This window comes from Crocodylus siamensis, chromosome 10 (genome assembly GCF_052110815.1).
Source record: "Crocodylus siamensis isolate JL-2025a chromosome 10, ASM5211081v1, whole genome shotgun sequence".
In the NCBI taxonomy this organism is placed as follows: domain Eukaryota; kingdom Metazoa; phylum Chordata; order Crocodylia; family Crocodylidae; genus Crocodylus; species Crocodylus siamensis.
The window spans coordinates 60,830,076-60,848,605 of record NC_143404.1 but is presented as its reverse complement, the minus strand read 5'-3'; the positions used below and the strand labels follow the sequence as shown (position 1 = coordinate 60,848,605).

Genomic DNA, 18,530 nt, shown 5'->3' with positions numbered 1-18,530 from the left:
AGGGAAGTAAGGCTTCTTGTTAGTGACAGGGCTGAACAAATGCAGTTGCAAGCACAGCCAAGGGCAAACTAGGTTCAGCACCATTTCAGGAAGGGAAGACAAGACCTAGGGAAGGGGCTAAGGAGAGGCTGGGAAGAAACTGAGATTAGGCAAAGGGGAGAAGGAGACGGCTAGCGGAGAAGGAGGGAGAGAGGGGAAGAGGAGACGGGAGAAGGATCGAAGAGGGGAAGGGAGGGGACCTGAGAGGATGGGGCCAAGGGAAGGCGCTGAGAGCGGGCAGGGCAGGGCAGGGCGAGGTGGCGGCTGCAGCACACGAGCGCCTGGGATGCTCGGCGATGCCTAGCAGGGGTCCGGGCCGTGCGTGTGCTGGAGCCCCGAGCCCCCCCGGCGGACGGGCGAGCCGCATCCAGCCTCGCCGCGGCTTCCTGGAAGCGCAGCGCAGCTGGGGGCCGCCGGGCCGGCGCGATAGGGCCCCGCTATCGGGCCCCGCAGCCCGCCCCGGGGCCGGGCCGCCTCCTCCCTCCCTTCCTCCCTCCCCGCCGGCCCGCCCCGCAGCGCGGGCAGGTAGGAGGCACCTCGCCGCGGAGAGCAGGGCAGAGCCGCGCGGGACGAGCCCGGGGTGAGTGCGGTGCCCGGCGGCGCGGGGCCGGGGCTGGAGGGTGGCAGCAGCCGGCCCGGAGCGGGTCCCAGGCGCAGGCGATCCTACGGGGGTGCAAGCTGCCCCGGATGCACAGGCACCGCCGAGCGATGCTGCTGCTTCTGGGGTCGAGCTAGACCCAAGTTGCCGGAGCGTTCAAATAGGACTGGGGGGGGGGGGGTCTCTGGAGCAGGTGGAAAAGCGGGCACTGCGGGGTTTGCTGAGGCTGGTTACCCTTTTAAAATCCTCTCTTTGACTGCAAGGGGATGATGTTGTATTGGCTCATCAGTGGGGGTCCATTCTGCTTCTGACACTGTTGAGTGCGCCTTTAAACCGCGTGTCCAGTCAATGGGGCCAGATGGAAATTGAATTGTTCGTCCAGGAAGGACGCTCCACAGAATTGGGAAAGCAGAAAGATGGATGTGGTGTGGGGGAAGAGCGTGGGACTGCCGCTCTTGCATCTGCCACGGCGTGGCTAGAAATAAGCCGGCTTCTTTTCGAGCCTGTTTTCTCACCAGCCAGCTAGGAAATATTGTAATAGTTGTCAGTCTTGGGTGATGTGGATAAAGCAGTAATGATAAGCGGGCAAAGGAGGGTTATGTAGAAGGGAGGTGAACTGAGTAAAATTCACCCTGAGAGATATTTCACACCAAACATAGGCTGTTTTATAAAGGGTCTATTTATAAAGGGTCTACTAGTGCTGTCTAGTAGAGTGCGACGCCGAGAACAACTTGTACACTCATCTAGGTTTAGCGATGTAGTTGATCCTATTTATGGCCTGCCACCACTTGCCCCATTACCACTGCTGTTGCCAGATCTGGCCCGCAAGGCTCCTCGTGGTTCCTGTCCAACCTGTGAGGAGCCCCCGTGGTCCAGATCTGGCTTGGGGGCCCATGTGACTTTGACACCCCTACTCCTATAGAGTACTCCCTCCACAAGGGGCAGTGGTCAATGGCCAATGAATCCACCAACCTCTTCCCATTTTTCACCTGAACTCATCACTTTGTAAATATAAGAGCTAGCCCCTTGAAACAGAACATGGTAGGTATTTTAAAGACAAAAAGGAAGGCCAGGTCCAGCCCATGGGGAGGACAGCTTACTGGAAATGTGAGCCCTGTGGGAAAGGGACTCAAGGAGAGTAATTAATGATACTGTTTAGATGGAGCTAATGGAGAGAGGGAGAGACTGGAAGGAGAGGAGATATTTTATGTATAAAATATGAATAAATAAAGCGTACAATATAAATTTATTATACATCTGTGATTTAGTCAAAAAGCCAAAATGAAGGGAGCAAGCAGAATGCAATTATCCAAATTGTAATTTGGCCAATACTGGAGTTGGGATGATGATGGGCTGATGACAACACAAAGTTACACAGACAGCAAGTCCTGCAAAGAACATGAGCAGATCTTTAATGACTTTAGGTGCTCTGGGTCCTGGGTTTAATTCTGATTTGAAAACAGCACCGCCAACAGCTCAGGAGGGACATCTGGGCCTATTGCTAAAATACCAGCTTTTATCCTCTCTTTCTAACTTTTCCATTTCTGTTGCCAATTATTTTCCCTGAGTACAGGTTTGTTAAAACTTATACTTCTTCAAGAGAAAAGGTCTGTGGCCATGATTTCTGTGGAAGATGCCTTTAAGGGAAATAACTGATTTTCAACCAGTTACTGAGTTTGACTATTAGTGATTGTGGAAGACCCCAAGACCATTCTATTTTCTTTATCACTATTACTGGAAATGATATAACCATAGATCACAGGTCCAGTCTGTATGTTAACTGAATAAGAAGTAGGTTCATCTGTTTCAAATTAGGTAAATCTGTTTTACAGAGAACTTAAAGTGCATAAAAATAACTATAAAATGGCACCTTCCCATTCATCAGATATGCTCTTTCCATGTGTTCAACACTGATATGCTCAGTGGAATGGGAAAAATATATTCACACTGTTTTTTAACTCCTGCAACTCAGTTTTAAGCAAATGAGTTAAGGTAAAGCACCATGGTTTCTGTTCCAGCCGTTGCACTACAATACGTTTCCAACTGATGTCATTTTACTTTGAGGTGTCTATCTCAATTTCACCGTGACAATATCTCTCATAGGCCTCATTGGGTTATAGCTATATAGAAGTATACAGATCAATAGATATAAGTATACTTATATATACCTATATTTATAGCTCAATAGATAGTTACCTATTTTTGGGGCTAGGAGAAGGGGAAGGCTGGAGAGAGCGATTCCTTGCGTGGATTTCTTACATGTCTTTTGGGCTTTGGAGGCTACCAATAACTGTTAAGTGCACAGGAGAGCACTCTTTGGTTGTCCACCCTGGGGAGTGTGAGTGGAGCACTGGGAGATTCTGGAGGACTGAGCAACCCCTTGTCTAGAGAGGACTACCATTGCATGCTGTCATGGCTATTTTGAATCACTGCAGTGGCAGGTAGTCATATATCAGTGCAGCACTGCAGCACTCCAAAATGAAGCAGAATTCAGAGCACTTCAAATATACATCTGGTCATGGCCTGCCTTGACTTTCAGATTCTAGGTCAGCTGTTAAAACAAAGCAACTTTTCACTTGTCATTTAAATGAACTGGGAGTCAGGACTACTGGATTCTGCTCCTGTTTTTGTCCTTTTCTCTCCATATAACTTTAAATATATTGTTCCAGCTACAATATTCCAAAGCGGTCAGTAAATTGGTGTGCCTCAATTTCTGACTGACCCATCTGAGATATTCAAGGAACAAGCTTATGTTGCTAGGTAACCACAACTGCAGTTAAAGTCAAGGAGACCTTTAGGTCCTTGGTAACTCAGAAAATCATGTGCTATGCATTTCAAGATGGGTAACCAAAAATGGAAGCACCTAAATTAGTGGGCATTTTTGATGGTTTTGGCCTTAGAGAAGTGTCTCTGGTTTCACCTCAGCAGAATGGTGATAATTTTGCAATGTGGTAAAGGTTAGACAGTGTTTATATAGCACTTAGACGATAATAAGTACTAACTATTATTAGTTTCTCCATTATACAGGGAGAGTTGGATCTGTGATCTGGAAATGATCCTTATTTCTCTCAGCTGAGGATTTCTTCCATTTTTCCACACACCACATACAGTGATGGTGAAATGTTCTTCATTTGATTTAAAAATACAGATGCATAACGAGTGCAATTTCAAGAGTTATTTTTTTCCCTAATGATCATAGAAATACCTTCAGCTGATAGTTTATCACTGAGTGAGTATAAGAGTCAATAGCACATATTCTGCCAGGCTGTGCAGGGGTTGCATGATCATGGGTATGCAGATCTATCTGTGCTTCACATTCTTGCAGACAATAACAACAACATAACTCACTTGTTCCAAGATAGTTAAGGTTCTGGCCCAGAGTTACTGCACCAGATGTGTTACCACAGAAACAATTTAGAGAGAGAAAGACTTTCAAGTGAATTGTCTTTATAGTGGTAAATATAAAAGCAATATTCATATTTTAGAGTCTGTTGTTGTTTTCTTTGTGTGTGTGCATGTATGTGTGTATATGTGTAGACAGAATAGAGGGAATTGTACTTCTCCTTTCCTACATCTGTTAGCATTTTAAGATTCTCCATGCAGGATTGGAAATTGAAAAATACTCTATTAGGGACATGATTTATGTACCTCAGAGACATTTTTATTAAATCCTGACTGGGTTTTAGAATTTTTTTTTAAGTTATGCATTTTGCTAGCTGATTTATTCAATCCCACTCACAACATGCTTTGGAAGCAATTTTAAGTAAGAGCTGTTTCTTTGAAAGTGAAGAAACGTATCTGACTAGATAGAATTATTCCAGATTTTGATGCTGACAATTACTAACACATTCTAACCTACAACAGTTGACATGTCGATGAAAAGAGAGAATGTATATGGTAAAATCTCTTTGTATAATCTTGCATGGGAAAACGTGAATATATATGTAGCTGGAGGTCCTGTGCCGCTGATGCGTGTTAGCATGGTTCTGCTGTGTAGTTACAACAGACTGCTTTATACACCTGTACAGTACTTCTCTTTGCTACTGCAAGTGCATCTGTTTGAGCAAAGTGCAACATATCCCTAGTTTTAACCATATCCCATGGTTTTAACATGCCATGAAGACAGCAAGAACATTGACTAGGTTATGACAGCACAGAAAACAGCCAGGAACACTAGGTCTGCCCTAGAATAAACTTGCTAGTATAGCTATATTGGACACTTTCAAATGTAGATGTGTCTTATATTTGGAAAAAGTGCTATTGCTTGTATGGCTTACAGTCAGTGATCATCTGAGCAAAATAAGTTATCCTGGCAAAAACACTTCTATGCTGAAAAACTGGATCTGCATTAGGGCTTTTGCCCTTATAGACATGCCATAAAATCAACTCCTATTTGACAGCAAAAGATTCTAGCACAGATCGAGGTGAAGAGTCAGAGACATTTGTTAACAGACCAAGGACCAATAGAAACAGCTCGTTAGTCCCCATAATTCTTTGCCATTCAAGTGTTTGGAAGGCCTTGCTCTCTGACAACTTTGCAAGCCTCCTAGTTATGCAGCTGGGAAGCTTCCCTGTACCTTGCCATTCCTGAAGCTAGATGCTAATCACTGTTAAAACTCTCAATGACTTCAGGAAGGCTAGGATGTCAACCAAAGTATCTTTGTGAATAAATGCTTTCTGGTGAGGACTTGGTTTTACATTCAGAAAGTCTTATATTCCATTCAGAATAGTTTATTCCATTTATTAATTCATTTTGTTTACCTTTCCCTATGGAATTTAACATTAATTTTATTTTACTCTTATAACAAAACAGGGATTTTGGGGATGTCAGGCATTTTATTACCCAGATTTGTTCCATTTGACGCATAGTTGGTGTCCACTTATTTTGTAATTAAAAATTATTTGTATCAGGAATAAGAATGTCAGAATCAGAATTTCCATCTCTCACACACACATGCGCAGTACAAAAAGTCCTGCATCATTTAAGTTTCCTCCATGACTCATTTTCTGGTCTCTGTCATTTTTGATATTGGGTCATATACTGCGTTACCCACTTTAACTTTGGCAAGTCGCATAGATCAGGACATAGTCTGTCATAAAGATAAGAAATGACTTTGTCTTCCTAATTCAGGCTAAAATTCCATTGTCTTCAGTGGGAGCTTTAGACATGCAAGGAATATAAAGATTGGCCTAAAACTGGTGTCCGAAGAGATTAGACATGAATTTAGGGTGTACAATTTGAATTTGCATTCAGCTGTGTTATTCCTCAGCATACTAGAGGTACTGGTATCAACACTGTTGGTTCAGGTGTTGTTTGCAGTCCTGAAGTTTAAAAGCAGATTCAGACTTCCCACTCATTTTTTTCATATTCCTTTTGTTTGAGTCCATTCGTGGATAGACTAGACTATGTGCACATGTTAGAGCATTCCCGTGCAGACACTATAATTAAATCCTCTTTTGAATTTTTTTTACAGATGCTCACAATTTTCTCAGAAATTTGGGCCTGAAATTTCTTGTGATTGCTTTCAACTCAAAGTTGAATATATTTAGAAAGTTTGGACAACATCAGTTTAACCACTTTTCAGTTATTCATGTACTTTTTAAAAAACAAATGCCTTTCACTTACATTTTTTCTATAATTTTCTTTGCACTTTATTAATTGAATTGCCGGGGCTTGAGGGAGAAAATCCATTCCCCAACACAGGGGCTGGACAGATAAAACAAACAGGAGAGCAATTGAAAGAGCTCAGTGTGTTGAAAGACTAAAATTTACCACTTTAGTTTTAGCATGAAAAAGTTTACATTTCCATTAGTGCAAGTGAAATACAATATAAGTAACCTTTTTCTTATCTGTGCACAAACTTTCTGCAATGTTTATGTTCCATAATTGAAATTGTACCAAAAAGTTTAAAAGGTCAGTCCAGATTATAAAAAAGGATTTGTTTTATGAGATCTGCAGACTTGAAATAAGCCACAATTTCAAAAAGATTTGACACACAATGACATACAAAATGCATATGGAGTTGTATGAGCAGTTTTTGGGAGGGTGGATACAAATTGGGTAATTGTGTGTGACAGTAAGCCTAAGCCCTAGTCTACACATGGAGTTCTGATATCACTAAAGGAATAATGTTAAATTGCTTAAATTAAAGTAATGCAACTTTGTGTTTGGGTTTTTTAAACTCAGCATACATCAGTTTAGTACTGTATGTACATTTTGCTTACAAGGTTGCACATATAAAGGATGCTGAATGAGGATGCAGAGGCTTGTTAGAAGCAGAACTGATTTCCCCTCTGGCCCAAATAGCATGCTGCAAATAGAGAGGGAGCTCAGATCCCCAAGACTAGTTTTTCCATGTACTTCAGCCACTAGGATTTGTAAGTAAAGTACATATTGCTGTAGTGCTGTGGTATACTGGAAAAGAAGCTACAAAGAGAGTGTTATCTGCACTCATCTTCGCATTTTTTCAAAGAATAAGAACATATTTATTGTATAATTAGTATATATTTACTATGTATGAGTTGTTGGTTGCTTGTTAATTTTTTTCCTTACTTGGAAGCCGTGTTGGTCATGGACTGTGAAGAGACATTATCAGCCAATGGCTATGCCAACAAAAGCTCTAGACATCAAAAGTCCGCTTTTACCAGTATAGCTTGCTCTGCTCAGGGAGAGACAATTTTACTCTACAAGTGTGCAACACAGCTGTATTGGTATAACTGTGTCCAAATTTCACCCACATCGTATACCAATACTTGCATTCTCATACCACCACTGAGATGATATTTTTGGTCAAGCAACTGCAAGAGAAGTATAGAGAAAAATTAATACCACTGTACATAGCCCTCATTGATCTGATGAAGGCTTTCAGTGTAGTCAACAGACAGGGCCTTTTTACTGTTCTGAAGAAACTGGGTTGAACCCCAAACTGTTGAACATCATTTGCTCATTACATCAAGGTATGAAGGCACCTGTAGGATATGAAAACAAAGAATCAAACATCTTTGACATCAACAACGGGGTGAAATAGGGATGGGTCTTAGCCCCTGTGCTTTTTAACGTCTACTTTTTATTCCTACTTCTTGTGTTCAAGAACAGCAATGATGGCATTTATCTTCAAGTCTGACTGGATGGAGGCTTGTTCAACATTGCATAGTTTAAAACAAAAACCAAGATGAAAGAACTAGTTCTGAGAGATTTCCTGCTTATGGCTGACACAGCCTTGGTTGCCTACATTAAATCTTCCCTACATGATCTCTGGGACAGATTTTTTGAGTCACGTAAGACCTTCAGGATGGCAATTAGTCTCAAGAAAACTGTGATTATGTACCAAGGGGTGGAAGAACTAATACCTGACATCACTCTGGAGGATAAATCTGTTGGTGTCATTGACAGCCTTTGCTACTTGGGTTCTACAGTCAGCAGGACTCTTGACATTTAGGCTGAACTGACTAACAGAATTGGAAAAGTAGATCAGAATTTTGGACCACTACAGAAGTGTGCATGGAATAACAGCAAACCATCAGCTAAGGTGAAAATGTGAATCTAAGAAACGTGTGCTTTATGGTTCAGAAACATGGACTACATTTTCTAGGCACGTCAAGAGACTGAACAGCTTTCACATGAGAAGTCTGTGCAAGATCCTGAAAATAAAGCAGGAAGACAAAATACTAGATACAGAGGTACTGGAGTGTGCAGGACTAACACACTTAGAAACCATTACCAAGAAGAGAAGGTTGTGATTGGATTGGCCATGTCAAGAGAATGGGAGGAGAACATATCCCCAAGAATATCTTATATAGTGAGATTCAAGATGCTTCTAGAAAGCAGGGTCACCCCCTATGGCAGTACCACAGTGTGTGCAAAAATGACACAAAGTCATTCAATATTAACGTAGAAAGCTAGGAAGAATGTGCAGAATCTCGTCCGAACTGGAGGGAACATCTGGCACTGGGCGCAGCTCAACATGAAGCAGCTTTGATCCAGAGCAAAGAGGGAGAGAGAGAAAAAGCAGTGTGCTCTAAACTTGGACTCTAACACAGACAATGTATGTATTTGTGAAACTTGGAACAAGCTGCATTACTCTTGAATTGGGCTTGTCAGCCACAAGCAGATTCATCAGGCATCTGACTAGATCTCTTATGTGTACACCATGATCCAGAGGATCAATGGTTGCTTCCTAATATCTTTATCATTTGTTGTAGGGATGGTTATCACTTTAACTATCCTAGTATTGTAATCAGCAGATTACTGGTGCCTTTCAAAACCATGGTAGTATTATTAAAGCAATAAGACTTCCTATAGTAGACGTACAACAGAACCATATTATGATATTCTCAAACATAGCTCTATGTCTGTTATAAATATGAAAGATTATACCTCTAATTAACATAGCGCTACTAGCAAAATGTCCTGTGTAGACACAGCTTATAGCTGGAAAAGTCCTTTTGCCAGGATGACTTATATTTTTAGGGAGGTGATTTAAATATGTTGGCAAAAGAGATCAGTCTTATCTTCCCTCTAGGGCTTTGTTGTTACTGTTTTACTAATATAACTATACCAGGAAAGCCTCTTTAGTGTAGACTCCCTGTAACTCTAAGAAAAGAGCCTTGGAAAGCTAAATAAACAGCAAATGAACAACAATCATACTATGACTTGGTTGCAACAAGTGTTTTGATTTTTCAGGGAGTGAATAACTGAGTTCATAATCTTTGAAGAACTTTGGACTAAGGCACGGTTAACTTTGTGCATGGAATCGAAGGCTGATTTTAAATAAGTTCCTTTTGCAGTAGAAGTTGATTATATCCATAAGAGTTTAAGGTATCTTAAAATTAATTTAGCTTTTCATACAAGTACCATAAGTGGTTTGATCCCCATTGGTTCCACTGCTGAGAAGCACACCATTTACCTCTGCTCAGCACTTCTAGTTATGTTCCTTTCTTCTTTTTCTGTAAGTAACTCTCCTGTGCTCAGAGTGACTCATCACTTGAAAGGTGTCTGGGGTGATTTATGCTGATAAAGAAGTTAGAAGAGCCTGACATTTCTGTGAACATATTATCTCCAAAAGATGCCTTGCCAGTGTTGGTCACTGATAACTAGAGAAGTATGGGCTGGCTGACTTGGGACTGTAATGTCAGTTCCTTCCTTCTAGTCCAGTCTCATGTCACAGTGGTTAGTGACCCCAAGAAAGTCCATACTTCACCAGTTTAGTAGGTCTAAAATGATAGTTTATGAACTAATTACCAGTTCTCTGTTTTTTAAAGAGAATCTGTACAGAAGAAAAAAAACGAAAAAAAAAAACCAGCTTGCAGCCAGTTTTGCTTCTCCATGAGGCATGAACAAGTTCTAAAAGGTTTTTTTAAATAACATGTGTGTGTTGCCTTTTTCTTTGCTTGTTTTTTTCCTTCATATTTTCTCCTTTATGGTTTACTAAGGAATTCCTTGGAGGACTAGATAATTAGTTTTTGGAACTTTCTCAGTCTTTAATTGAATAGGCAAAGGGTATTATCGAATTGTTCGCACAGGTCTTTTCTTCCAACTGATTCTGAGATATTTAAGTAGGAGCAAACAGAAAGAAACATCCAACCCCAACATTTTTAAGAAGACTGAGCCTCTCATCACAGCTCTTTTGATTGTATTCTTTTGGAACTTCAGTTGTCTTATTCTTACAGTGTCTTAAATCATCCAAAATATCTTCCAGGAAGAACAAGTAGACAAGAACTGAATTCCTAGTTTAAAATAAAGAGCAGAATAACACTGTATTTAAGCAAATCTTTCAGGTCATTTTACTTCATAAAGAAAAAAAGAGGAAGCTGTTGCTCTTTAGATTACTTGTTATTTGACTACTGGCAAAAAAACCAGTTCCACCACATGTATCCTGCTGCATAGGATTCTTCCATCTGCTTCCTGAGCTGTTGTGCTTTGAGTTCTTTTTGAGTGTTTGTAACACATCAGGGTCCCACAGGTGGCCGTGATGCCCCCTGGTGGCTCTGCAGCTGTGCCCTGGTCTGCCCCTAGGGCACTGTCCTGTCTTTTCTGCCATGCCTTGATGGAAATATAAGTTAATAGAGAGGCTGTCCACAGGGCTTCGCTAGGCCTCAGTCCCACTGGTCCCAAGCCCTTGGCTGGGCTTCTGTAGTTAACTGTGCCCAGCAGAGCACCAAAGCCTTAAGGGCTAATTGCTTGGCTCCAAATCCTCCCTTTTACCACGCCCCATGCCTTGCTGCTGTTACCAGTATGTCGTTTCCTCTTTTGGGGCTTTGGCCTCCTTGGCCTTTGCCCTTTTAATCTTGCGGGCCTTCTAGTTTAGGCCCACTGAATTGGACCTGGCTTTGAGGCACTAGCTTTTTTTGTCCCTTTTAGTCAGCGGGCCCTTGGCCCTTGTCTGCTAGGCCCCTGGCCCCTCTGTGGCTGTGCCCTCTCTGGTGCCACTCTCAGCTTAATAAGGGCTCAAGCCCTGAGCTTGCCCTTGGCAGGGCTCAAAGCAGTCAAGTGCCCTCTGGGCACTAATGAGGCTTCTTTAGCTCCCCTTCCAGCCTCATCCCAAGCCATGGGTAAAACAGTAATATAAATCATAACCCCCTGGGCTGTAACATAAGCAACAACAGAGAAAGCAGCCCTCTGTCCCTTGAAGAGGGCAAACCTTTTTTTTCCCCTTGTGCTAGTGTGCCTCCTGGCATAGGCTCCTTTTGAGCTCCCCAAGCCTCAGTGTTTCTACAGGCAGCAAATGGGCAACCCGGTATCCCTGGGCAGTTCCTTCCCCTGTAGCAGCCAGGGACAGACTCCTCTGCTAGCCCCAGCCTTGGGCTTATATGCTCCCAGGGCCCTGCTTACATCCAGTCAGGTAACTGCCTGGCCTGGCTGCTAATTGCTCCACTGTCCCTGTTGCTCCAGCAACCAGCAGCTGCTGTCTCCTGCCTAGCTTGCAGAGCTCTCTGGCTGGGCTGCTTCTCCTCTTAAAGGAACAGAGAGCCCTGGGCTCACTGTTACAGCGTATTTAACATTTAAGATATAATTATTTGCATTTTGTTTTGCTTGGATTGCTTGTATATAAGTATTCTGTGAAGAGGGTCTGATTTCGCTACATTCATCACAACAGTAAGCTTTAAAAGAAGAGAGGTTTGAATCAGCCAATGTTTATTTTTATTATTAAAAATTTATATTATGGTAGTTCTAAAGGGACCAGGGCCTCATTGTGCTAGACACTGTTTCCTCCCCATGTCATGACTTGCTTTCACAAAGCCTTACATTTTAATACAGCATAAGATTTTTTTATTTTTTTTTTTGCTGCTTGAATGTTCTAGTGAAGCAGGCACCATTTCTTGCCAGTGTCCTAGGCTGTAGTATTACAAAACAGGTCAATAAAAACTTTATAAAGACAAATCCTGAATAGATTTTATGGAGGATTTAAGCTATGAACCAGAGGAAAAACCTTGATGCATCTAGTCTATAGAAAGCTGTAACTAATGCATTTTTCCAGAGTTCTGGCCAAATCATGATTATAAAGAACTTGTTCCTCCTCCCACTGAAGTTATGGCAAAACTCCCAGTGACTTTGATGGAGCAGGACTGAGCAGGAAAATAGTGATCCTGGAAACCTTATCTGTTTCTATATTAGCATCAGAAAATGTTTTATATTTTATGACCAAATTGATGCACAGAAGTAGTTTAAAGAATTTTACATTTGGCCACATTTCCACAGGGGGTTAGAATTTTCATTGCTTCTGACCCTAGATGATCTGTCTGGTTTCTGTAATGCAGAAGCCTTGAAAAATCGGATTTAGAAGGAGGGGGGGTTGCCTGCTAAATGCAAACCAGACAGAAACAGATCCTTGGCTGGTGTAAATCAGTGCATCTCCATTCATTTCAATAGAATGATGCCAGTTTACATCCACTGAAGATCTGACTAGATCTAAACTGATCAGCTATTCAGCTGAACTGATATTCCCCATCCAAGATCAAATCTTGCTTCCCTTATTCACATATGATATTCCAGTGGGATCCTCATCTAAGTTAGGCAACTAGACTTTAAAGTTCACAGCGGCTAGTCCCTGTTATTTATAGATTCTGTTCCTGCAGCTGAGATGTGGACTAGGACTCATAGGAGCAGATTCGCAAAGAGTGCATCCAGACGAGCATGCACATGCATTTCCCTGGGGACAAGGAGCAGTGGGACATATTTGTGTCACTGCTACTTGTCCCTGGGGAACTCGTGTGCAGGCATGCTCTGCTATGCAGCAAGTTGTCCCAGGTGAGGTAGGGGAGGCTGGGGCCAGCAGAGGTGCTAGCCCTAGGAGCCTTACCTGGGGCCCTGGGCCTCCTGGGGCTCCAACCTCGGTGATCCAGACACATGGAGCCTGGTTGGCAGCTGGAGTATGGCTCTGGCTGGCCAGGCTCGAGTTTTGGGCAGCGCACATTGCCGCCATGGGCCCTGCTCAGCTTTTTTGTGTTATAAGTTTTTTTGGCACCAGGATCTCCCAGTGTCAAAAACCCACCATACTGTAAATTAGCAGTACAGTGAATGCCTGCATGTGTGGTGCGTGCAGTTTGCAGAACTGCAGACGGGTCTGCAGCACCACAAACTGAACATGAGTGTTCATCTGGATGTGGCTAAAGTCAGATGGAGCTATGACAGTTTGCATCAGCTGAGAATGTCTCTCAAATCTGGACGCACCATCATGCTTATATGGCTTTCAACATTTCAAACCCTGGACACAGCTTTTGCATATCGTAATTTGGCCTAGTCTTCTCATACTCCTGCTCTCATTAGTTTAGTTTAAAGGGGGTAAAACATCTGTTTCTAAGTACCGCTGTGTGGTTAGTAACTCCCTTCCCCCCTCCCCTGCAAAATCTTTAAATCTGTCCGTTTAAAACCAAGAGTTTATAGGAACTGAAGTGGGCCTGTGTAAAGTTCACCTCATTAAAATGCTAATGCAAATCAAATAAAATCAGAGAGTAACAGACCAAGAGATTGTGAACTAGAAATGTAAAAAGTATGTTGTTAGGAATGGTCAGAACCAACATTGTGGTGTGGTAGAAATGAGCAGGGGGAGAGACATAAGGTCACTTATATATTGGCAGAGATCTTTGATTTTCCCTACAAGAAGTGTAGTCATGGAGTGCACTTGGGTTAAAATAGAGGGTCAAAGTTCTAGAAAGTATAGTGGCAGAGACTAAGACTGTTCCACAAGCTCCTGTGCCTATCCACCCTTCATTTATTAGAAAATACAGCACTTCAAACTTGTCTCACCAGATACTAAACTAAATTCACCCTAGCCAAACTGTTCCAAGTTTGGAAATGTCAACTTTTGGTTGCCCAACTTGACCAGCCTTAAATGGACCTGATTTTACTGGAATGCGTTTTCAGCACTTTCTGAAATACAGGCCAGGCACTCAGTATCATTCTTGAAAATGCTGGCTCCCTGCACTCAGCATCTTGCTGAATTATGCCCAAAATAAACAGTGTTACCTTTAGAATATAACAATTGTCTCTCTAAAGAGAAGTTATAGAGTAACTCCATTCACCATTACATGATGTTTTGCATTAATTTCCTCTCTGCAGAGCGCTTCTTGATCACAAGCCCATTATTTTTGAGTGAACAGCAGTGTCCAGGGATACTGGGGGATTATGACTGCAGTTTCATATAGAGCTGACTTTGTGGCTTAGTCTTCAGCCAGGAGGGCCAGTTAATGATTGGAGGACTAATGAGAAGCATGACGACTCCTGCTGCTGCTGCCAGAAATGTGCCCTAGCAAACATTCCAGTACATTGCAATTCCAGGCCTGGCCCCTTGGAGATACTGCGAGGTATCTCGCATGCTATTGAACATCAAACTCCATTACCACTGTGGGATTACTGTCAACTTTGGCTGAAGCATAAAGCCATGTGTAATATACCATGGGCACATAAGTATATTACAATGGCTTTTGGCAAGGATTGAAATGTCAGCAGCCAAAATGCAGAGCTTTCCTAGCTGAGCTATAAGAGAGCTCCTAGAGTGCTGAGCTAGCAGCATACTGTGATGGTCCCAAGAGCTAGCCAACAGAGGGAGACAAGATCTCACGTGCGAAGCTGGCGCTTTGCAGGCATGCACTGGGATGAGTGGGGAGAAGAGAAGTGTCTTACAAAAGAAGGTGGAGAGATGATCAGGGTTTCCTAAATTACAAGAGGGAGTCTATCAAGGGTAAGGCTGGTAGGAATTGCTCCTTGGTGCTAGGCAAATTTTCCTTTGCCAGAAGTGGAAGGGCCTACTTGTCACTTGTAAATACTTCACTTTCTCAACACCATCTGCTTCTTCTCTTGTTAGGATTTTTTTAAAGTATTCATTAGGATCCAGCTAACTGCAGTTTCAGATTCTGCCAAAGCTGAACAAACTGAGTTAGGCTAGCGTGTGGAGCCTGCCGCATTCCAGAATCTCTGATTCAGGCTTTAAAGTTTGTCATCAAGTTTGAAATTGAAACCAGAGGAGGGAGCAGCAGGCTCTGAGCTCATAAATCAGCTGATAATGGGCAGATTGTTCTGTGCCTTTCCGTGAAGAGGAAAACAAAATTTAAGGCAGGGCATTGGCTTGCTCCCAGGCACTGGCAGACCTATGATGTAGGCTGGCATGAAGAAGCCCACATGTTGGATGAAGCAACTTACCATGTGGCTTCATAAATCTGTTATGTACTGTGAAGGGAATTAAGGCTTTTGCTTAAATGCAAACCCTGCTCCTCTATTATGGCTACAGTATTCCCTGAGTACCTTCAAAATTACAGTAGGATTTACTGTCTACCTTGATTCCAGCTAGCAGTCTGGCTGGACTAAGTGGGAACATTACAGCAGCCTGCTGTATGTAACAAAGTCTCCTTTGTGTTTCACTTGTCTAATACTTTGAGCCACTAGGGGGAGTTTAAAAGAAGACCCCAAAACTATCCCCACCTCCAAATAGTTTCCAGGTCACTATCCACATGTCAGCCAAACTGCAGTCGGGGATGAATCTGGAGTAAGCTGACTCTGATTAACCTATTCTGGATTCGTGCTGGTATCATTGAGTAAAATTTGGCCCCCTATACCTAAACTGAGGCCAGTAAAGTAACAATTTGAAGTACAGTACAGTACCGGAGACATAGGTCTTAACTGTTCTTGTAGATCCAGTCCCAAGTTTATGGCTTGTAATTTTCCTGCAAGAGTGGGTTGTATCTCATGTCCCAAACACAAGGAGGAAAACTGTTTGAGAGGGTTGTTTGCAGGGTAAATGCAGATTCCTGCGCTTTACTCATGGAAGCTATGTAAGGGTTTTTTTGAAGCGGCTTCAAATCAAGCCAGGCAGTGTGGGTGGAGCAAAGCTGTACAGGAAATGAATATAGTGTGTTTTTAAACCTGGCTCAAAGGCATGTGAAGAGGACAGAGGTTTTCAGACATTTAATTTTGAATATATATATATATATATATATATATTTAAGATTTTAGTATATCTTATGGTTAGTTTTTTCAAGAGTGCCTGCTAGGTGACTTAGAGGAGTAAATATTATTTTTCAAAATATATAGGCCCTTTTGAGCCAGTCTCACTGAAAATCTGTGAGAATTTGTATCTCAGTGTCCAGAATCCACTGAAATCAATGGGAGTGAGGTGTATACATAGGATGTAGACACCTAAACATAGTTGTGAATCTGAACTCTCCAAGTAATTTTTGAAAATGGGATTTTGGCTCCTAAAGTACTTACGTGCTTTGGAAATGTTACCCTATACCTGGAAGTCCATTAGAGAGGCCACCCAATCTGCACCTACACAGAAAAGTGCAAAGGGGCGTGTGTGTACATGTATAGAGAAACGAAATCTTTCCTTCAGGCTGTAGCAGACTTGCCCTGTAACCGCTACTGTACAGTCTCAGAAGTACAGTAGCCTCTGTCACATAGGTGGGAAGTGGCAATTGGCTTGTGAATTTGTTCATTCGTGGATCCAATGGACACTTTTTTCCCCTTCAAATGGCTTCTTAGCCCTGTTGCTGAGCACAGGAGATGAAGACCCTTACAGGCCCCCCAACATTGTGCATAGCACACTGTGCCAGTTCAGCTGGCTACATTTCTTATGCTCCTGGAGGACACCCGTGGGGTGAGGCAGGAAAGATGCAAAGGGGAAGAGGTAAAATTTGGCCCTTAGGATTTTACAAGTGAGTTGTAAAATGGTAGGCAGTGGACTGGGGGGAGGGAAGGGGATGGGCAATTTTCAGAGGCTCTCAGAATTGGACTAACTCTGCTCCCCTAGGCTTTCTTTTGAAAATCCCTCCTTAGGAGCTTTTAATTAAAAGCAAAACAACAACAAAGGAAATGTCAAATACATTGCTTAATGAACCTTTCTAATTAGAATGGCTCATCCCTAGCTTTCTTGGGAGGCTTGGTTACATGCTGTGCCTGCCAGCAAGAGACAGGCCTCAGTTCCCAGAGAAGGGTATCTAGATATCAGACTTCCTGGATTAAGGCTGAATTGTGTGTAGCCTTCCTAGATTGTTCTGCATCTCTTTTTCTTTTGTAAATGTCCAAGGGAAAAGGTACATTTGAGAAATGCAAATCTATTTGTATGTGGTATATGCAACGGTATGAAAAAGGCCAGAGAAAAAGTATCAAAAAGGAGACTTTCTGACTCCAGGGTTTAAAGTGGCCTTTTTAGTTCTAAATAACTAGAGGAATGGCTCATAGTTCTGACATTAGCAATATAATTGCAATGACTGGGTTAGAATGTTAAAAAAATGTTAAAAAGGAAAAAATGTTAAAAAGCTATTTTTTTTTAAATTTAGAATGTTTATCTGGTGAAGTATCAAGTTAAGACGACATTGCTACTGAGGTCAGTGGTCTCTCAAAAGAATGCCTGAGAGCAAAGATTAAATACTGTGTGTACTTTCCCAGTGGATTTAACACTATAATGTACATGAGATGGACAGTTAATTCATTGTAATATTGACCTCTTTTATTGTGCCTTCAATATAATAGGGGCTAAGTTCTACAGCTGTCATATGTCAGTAGTCACATAGGCTTCAGTGGTGTTTCTTATATCTCATAGGGTTGCAACAGTGGCCTTAATACAGGAATTCATATGTATAGCCTGATTCTGTATTCAGTAGGCCAGTGGAGACTGCAGTAGTTCAGACCTGTGATCTCTGTAGAAATGTTGTTTAATTCCATTGAAAGGGTGTGTGGGGGAAACTTTGATCATATACATGTGATGGCAGTAAAACTTAGCACCTGTTTGCAACTTTTGGTTTACAACAGAAACTTTTGTTGGTAATATAATGTCAATTAAGGATGAGAGATTTTTTTACAACATTTTTCTATCAGCAGTAGTATAGAGGCAGTTTAACTGGCGAAAATCCTTTTGTGATATAGCTTATTTTACTCATATACCAACAATTGCACATTTGTACTAGTAGAAGCTGTGTCTACACTAGGAAGATGCACTAGTATGCTTTCATTGGTATGGTTACACTGGCAATCTTTTTTTAGCGTAGATATGATTTTACCAAAAGGTACAAGCATGCTATGATATTCACTTAGTCATGCTTTTTACTTCATTTTGGTTGTTTCTAACAACTGAGTTTGAGTTTGGCCTGAGATGATGTAGAAACGATCCCTGTTAACAATCCATTTATGTGATTTATGTGGAGTAAGCATAAACATTCTAAAACCATCTTTTAAAATGACACATGTTCCAAATTAGGGCCCTGTAATCAAATCCACATGGACTTCTACTGATTTTAGCAAAGGCCCAGATGGACACGGGGATTGGCAGATCTGGTTTCTGAATCAGGGCCACCATCCCAGATTTAAAGTGTTAAGCATACCTAAAGTGGGCAACTAAAAAGGTTTTTATTTTGTCTTCCACAATTTAATCAACTCCCTTTGGCTTTCACGAATCAAAAT

At 42.0% G+C, this 18,530-nt stretch overlaps 1 protein-coding gene across 1 annotated transcript in view; it reads left to right on the top strand.

The window, feature by feature from the left end:
* Window positions 1-246: 246 nt before the first annotated feature.
* RIPOR3 (RIPOR family member 3) overlaps window positions 247-18,530 on the top strand; it is a 62,300-nt gene continuing 44,016 nt past the window's right edge. The window contains exon 1 of the mRNA XM_090065068.1: window positions 247-619. The gene's annotated coding sequence lies outside the window, so the exon portion shown is untranslated. The remainder of the gene's footprint in view (window positions 620-18,530) is intronic.